Raw genomic sequence first — 5,335 nt, 5'->3', positions numbered from 1 at the left:
GAGGATTCTCCAGCTGGAAGCGAGTAGCCCAGTGTGTAATGAATAAATCTGTTCCACTGGTTCAGGCTGAGCATTTCTCTCACAGGCAACACACTGAACCAGGTCCCCAGGTCAGTCCCTCTGAGCCTAATCTGGCCACCAGGCTCTCTGCCCAGCGGCTCCAATTGATTTTGCCACCGGCAAGACTCCTGTCAGTGTTACAAATGGGTGGGAGGCCTCTGTCCAGCTGGAGCATGGATAGCCACTCTCAGATTACCAACATCTTTAGAAACGAGCCTTTCTTTTGCTCTCGCCTTCTCAATTTTATTTCTTTGTGTCATCCTCCAGGGCTGGATTTACAAGGACAACGTGATGAGAGATCTCAAAAGCAGCTTGCAAGAGCTGGCCAAAAGACTTAAAAGAGCTGCAGACCAAGCGGGAAGTGGTCAAACAGCAGAAACAGGAGTCACGGGCTTCCCCGAATGAGCATGCTGAGCTACAGCAGGATACTTGGCACCTAAGGATACAGCTCAATGCATTTGTACTGGAGCACTGAGATTCGGCACTGGCTCTCAGAATGGTACTGCAGGAGGAGATTAAACCTGTCATAGTGCCATCAGGTCAGGTTGCTGCCCTATTTCAGGTAATTGCCTGGCACCTGCCAGCTCCTGGCAGGACACATAGGTTGTTTTTCAGAGTGTACCTGCTCCATCACAACACCCCGCTGATTTCAGTGATAAGCAGCCCTGTAGCAACACGATTGCAACCACCATGCAAGCAGCTTACTCATAGGACTGCCTTTTTCTCCCCATCCACTGACTCAGCTCTGAAACCACCTCCGCAAAGTGCTGTGCCAGTTTGGAGGGGCTGCACGCTAGCCAGAATGCAGAGCAGCAAGGCTACTGCAGATTGGGCAAGGCATGTGCTGAAAAACAAGGGAGCTGGTATGGGCTAAGCAGAGCAAACTTAATACTGCCCACACATAAACCCATCTTTTATAGTTGTTTGAAGCACCTAGGACTGGGCATGGCTAATTTTGGAAGCTAAGCAGTTCCCAGATTGGCTGGTACTTTGCTGAGAGACACAAGACAAGGAGTCAGGGAATGAGATTTATCACAGTGCTGAGCAGACAGAAAAATGAGAAAGAGCAGCAGCAGCAGGCAGGAGTCCCAGCCGTGATTCAGGCCCCTGTATCAACAACTCTCGCCTGAGCTGAGCATCAGTGACACTGGACAGGGGACATCTAGAGGTAGGAAACAACTGAATGTTCCCTCCATCTCATTTTATTCAGACTTGGTGTTTGCTCCACACAAGCACCAGCCTCCTACAGGCAGGGCAGCCCACAACAGTGACAGAGCATCTTTTGCTCTTGTGATTGACTGCACAGCTCTGGTGGAACAAGAGGACAGGGCAGTAGTAAAGCATCAAATGTGAGTGAGAACCGCAGTATGGAATCCAAGCAACCCATTTGTATTTTAACCAACACTGTCCTTTTGGTGTAAATAGCGAGGACGTGCCAGTTCTGACCTCCTGGTGGCCTGGAAGCCCTCAGTGACAACCTGGGCCAGGAAAACGTGTGGCTGATGCGATGGGCTCTAGTTTTCCCTATTGATTCCTTGGAGCCTGAACACAGCAGTGGGGGTAAACCAGCCAGCCAACCCTGGCCATGAAAGCTACTGTCAACGTGTTTTTCATATAAAATTTCTCTTCATTTTAAGAGGCTTCATCTTTCAAGTACTCCAGCTTTCGGGGCAGTTACCCCAGTTTGCTGATGACTCACCTCACTGGATCTGACTCATCCACCTGCTGCTAGGGAACAGGGCGCTCGCTTTCGTGTCAATTCTTAACCCTCTTGTCTCCATCTAGTGTCCAAATCACACTTCGGTTTCTCTCCCAGCCCACTTGAGAGACCTGCAGGCTTAACAGCTTGCACGCCACTGTGCCAACACCCAAATTAAGCTGAACAGGATTCACGCCAGCACCCCCAACACCTCCTCTGAGAAGGCCCTAGTTGCTTTCATGTCCCTACAGTTTTCACCTTGGTGGAGCAGCTTTTGCTGGATTGCCGCAACACAAGGAAGGGGCCTGAACACTTGATGCTAATCATCAGGATCCTCACCTTCTCAGGTTTTTAATAATGTCAGGTTATTTTATGCTTCCTATCTGCCAGGGTGGCTGGAGCACCAAGTCCCAGAACTGCTGGCTCCCCCAACCCTCCTCCTCTGTGTGGCTCACTAGTGCGTTGGCCAAGGGATAAACTGCTGCCGAGTGCCACCAAAACTACCCGTCCCTGGTGTCCCTGGCAGGCGGACATGGCCTGGCTCTTCCCTCGCTCCCAACAGCTCACAGCATATCAACTGGGTTACAGCACCACTGACATAACCCGCTTCTCAGCAAAGCTCTCTGCTTAGGCTCGGCCCTGTCCAAACCACAGAGACGTGGCCTTTTCTTCAGCAGGGTAGCAAAGCAGGCTCTGACCTGCATGTGCCTTAGTCGGAGTCCCCATCAGAGGACAGAGGCTGTCTGCAATGTAGGGAAGCTGGGGGTGAGGTTCAAAGGAGCGTGAAGGTATTTGGACCTGGCACCTCTTAAAGTCCCATTCGGGCACATTTCCTTTTTCTTTGGTCCCTTTGGGAAGGCTCAGTTCAGCAGCCAGGGGCAATTCTACCCAGATTTGGGAAAGGCAAAAGGATCCCTCCATAGGGATGTGCAGGGAGAACCTGCTGAAGGCCCTCAAGCCTGCAGTAACGGGTGTCTGCTGTCTTGCCAGGCTGAGCGAGAGGCACTTCATGCTGCCTGCATCAAGGAAAAGGCTTGGCCCAAAGGAGAAACCCCCTGTGCTTACCTACTGTTCCTGGACCGCGGAGGAGCGCTGAACATGGCAAGAGAATAATGAGCAGGACGTGAGGGAGATGGCCGTGACCTGTGCTGCCACCTGCATCCAGAAGAGCTGCTTGTTCCAGACACTCCTCACATCGAAGATGAAGAAAAAGGGAGAGGGCAAGAAGGCCAAGAAATAAGCACAAATTCCATCCTCTGGCCTCCATTCTTTCCTCCCAGCATGGCTGCTTGCTCCCCTGGGGCTCGGCTCTCCTGCTTACAAGCAGTAACGGAGATAGCGCTTGCACTGAGGCCTGAGCCCGCCAGGGCTGGCTGTCACAGACAGAAGACATCAGAGCAGTGGCATGACGACACGTCTCACAATTTTAGGTTGAGCTCTGTTGCCTTTCAAAAGCAAAAATAACCCGTCTTGCCAACGGGACTGGACCAGGAGTGTCCCTCCTGGCTGGCCTTCCTAGCTTCAGTGCCCCTCATGTGCTGGAGTGGGTCAAGGCCCAATCCTGCTGCTGCTCAAGGTGGCAATAAATCATTTTTGTGGGCAGAATGATGCCCTTAACCTGGCTCAGTTTGTCCTTGGGTGAATCTGAGAGAATGTTCCCTTTGGGTGGTGGGCAGTTACCAGACTCCCAGCGACAACCCTGTGTTCCCTGACCTCAGCAGCTCGTCATTGCAGCCTCCCTTCCCAGGGCAGCAGTGACACTGGCTGCAAACCCAGAGCCTCCCTTCCCAGGGCAGCAGTGACACTGGCTGACCCAGAGTCACCCAGCTGGTGTCCTTTATCTGCCTCCCTTCTTGCATTCCTAAAGACCGAGTTGCTCTTTCCCACCTCAGGAATGGAAAAGGAGCTGCTTTGCTCAGTCTTTGGACATGCTAGCTGTACCCAGATCGTACAGCAGCATCCCGTGAACCAGACACAAGGCCCCGGCAGATTTGCCCTGGATCATTTATTTGGTGATGAGCATGGCATTGCTGTGAGAGCACCCCACAACCCTCAGTACAAACCACGGGCGTAGGTGTCCACTCAGCACGTCCCCGTCACCAGAAGCTGCTGAAATCCCTGTGGCAGATCTTTCTCTGTCACAAAATGCCATCCAGCTCAGGGCCATCCCCCCACCAGCAGGACGCAGGGCGATGCATTCCTCACCTCTCTGCTTGTCCTCCATTCTCCTTCCTTGCCAAAGGAGACCATTAAAGCGTTGATGAAATGGAGCAAGGCCAGCAGAGAGCCACCCAGACACATCAGGGCTGGAGCACATGTCCCACGTGCAGAGGCTAAGGGAATGGGGCTCGTGCAGCCAGGAGAAGGGAAGGTTTCAGGGGGACTTGGAGCAGCCTCCCAGTACCTACGAAGAGGAGGTGACAGTGAGGTTTGAGCCAAGCTCTGTGCTCAGGTGCACAGCAGAATGAGAGAACAGACACAAACCAAAACAAGAAAGGCTCTGACTGGATACAAAGGGAAACTCTTTTGCCCCAGGGACAGTCAAGCAGTGCGAAAGGGTGCCAGAGAGGCTGTGCAGCCTCTGCCCCTCAGGGTTTCCACCACCTGACTGCATAAAGCCCTGAGCAGCCTTGCCTGAGGCCATGGCTCACCTGCCTCAGACAGCAGGCTGGGCTGGAGACCTCCTGCAGCCCCATCAAGGATTGTATGTGACAGGCAGGACGAAGCAGGGCTCCTCTCTCCCCAGAGCTGCTCAGCGGAGGTCCCCGTCAGGGCCCTCAGCCCTTCACTGCCCTGGCCAGCCTCGCCAGGGGCCTCCACCCTGGTAGCACCCTCTGCTCCCTGATCGGAGAGCTCCAGCTGAGCTCAGGCCCTGCCTGTCCCCCCTGGGTGATGCTGTAGGTGTCCCTGTGGCTGGTCCTTCTCCTGAACAGGCCCTGGACCTACACAGTAGGCAGTCCTGTCTCCTGCTGTTCTGACTTCACAGGTGGGCTTCCTGAACAGAAGGAACCCAACTTGTTACCGCTCCTCACCTGATGACCACTGGACAGTCAATGGAAGCTGCTGTTACCACCAAGGCTGTCCTGCTCCGGTGCTGCGGTCACCCTGGGTTCCTGGCTCATCCTCCCACGCAGAGCAGCCCTGTCCTCCGTTGGCAGCCATGGGAGGCTCCCGGGGTCCTTGCAGGCCTGCTCACCAGGTCAGACCGCCCCCCGGGGTAGGTTAAGGCTGTATTTACATCCAGAAGGACATTTGCCTCACTTCCAGGGAGGCCTGGGTTTGCAACTACCCACTGCCTTGGAGTTCATGGCCAAAGAAGGTCCAGAGATGCTTTTCGATCGACCCCTCATCAGAGGGCCTCGGGGGGTCGCAGGGGCAGCCAGAGGGCTCTGGGTTTCGCACCTTTCTGTCTTGGCATTGCCTGACGCCAGGCGGACCCTGCCTGAGGAGGTGTTCAGCCGGCTGAGAGACTGGGAACGTCCTCTGACGGGAGCACCCCGGCCTTCGGAGCCCAGGTCGCTGCCAGGACGCTTCCAGAGGCAGGGCTCGCCCGCACTGCCCGCCTCAGCGCCTGCT

The sequence above is a fragment of the Egretta garzetta genome, unplaced genomic scaffold, assembly GCF_000687185.1.
Source record: "Egretta garzetta isolate BGI_Z169 unplaced genomic scaffold, ASM68718v1 scaffold7, whole genome shotgun sequence".
Taxonomy (NCBI): Eukaryota; Metazoa; Chordata; class Aves; order Pelecaniformes; family Ardeidae; genus Egretta; species Egretta garzetta.
The sequence above is the reverse complement of the archived record's forward strand: the minus strand, read 5'-3'. Positions refer to the sequence as shown.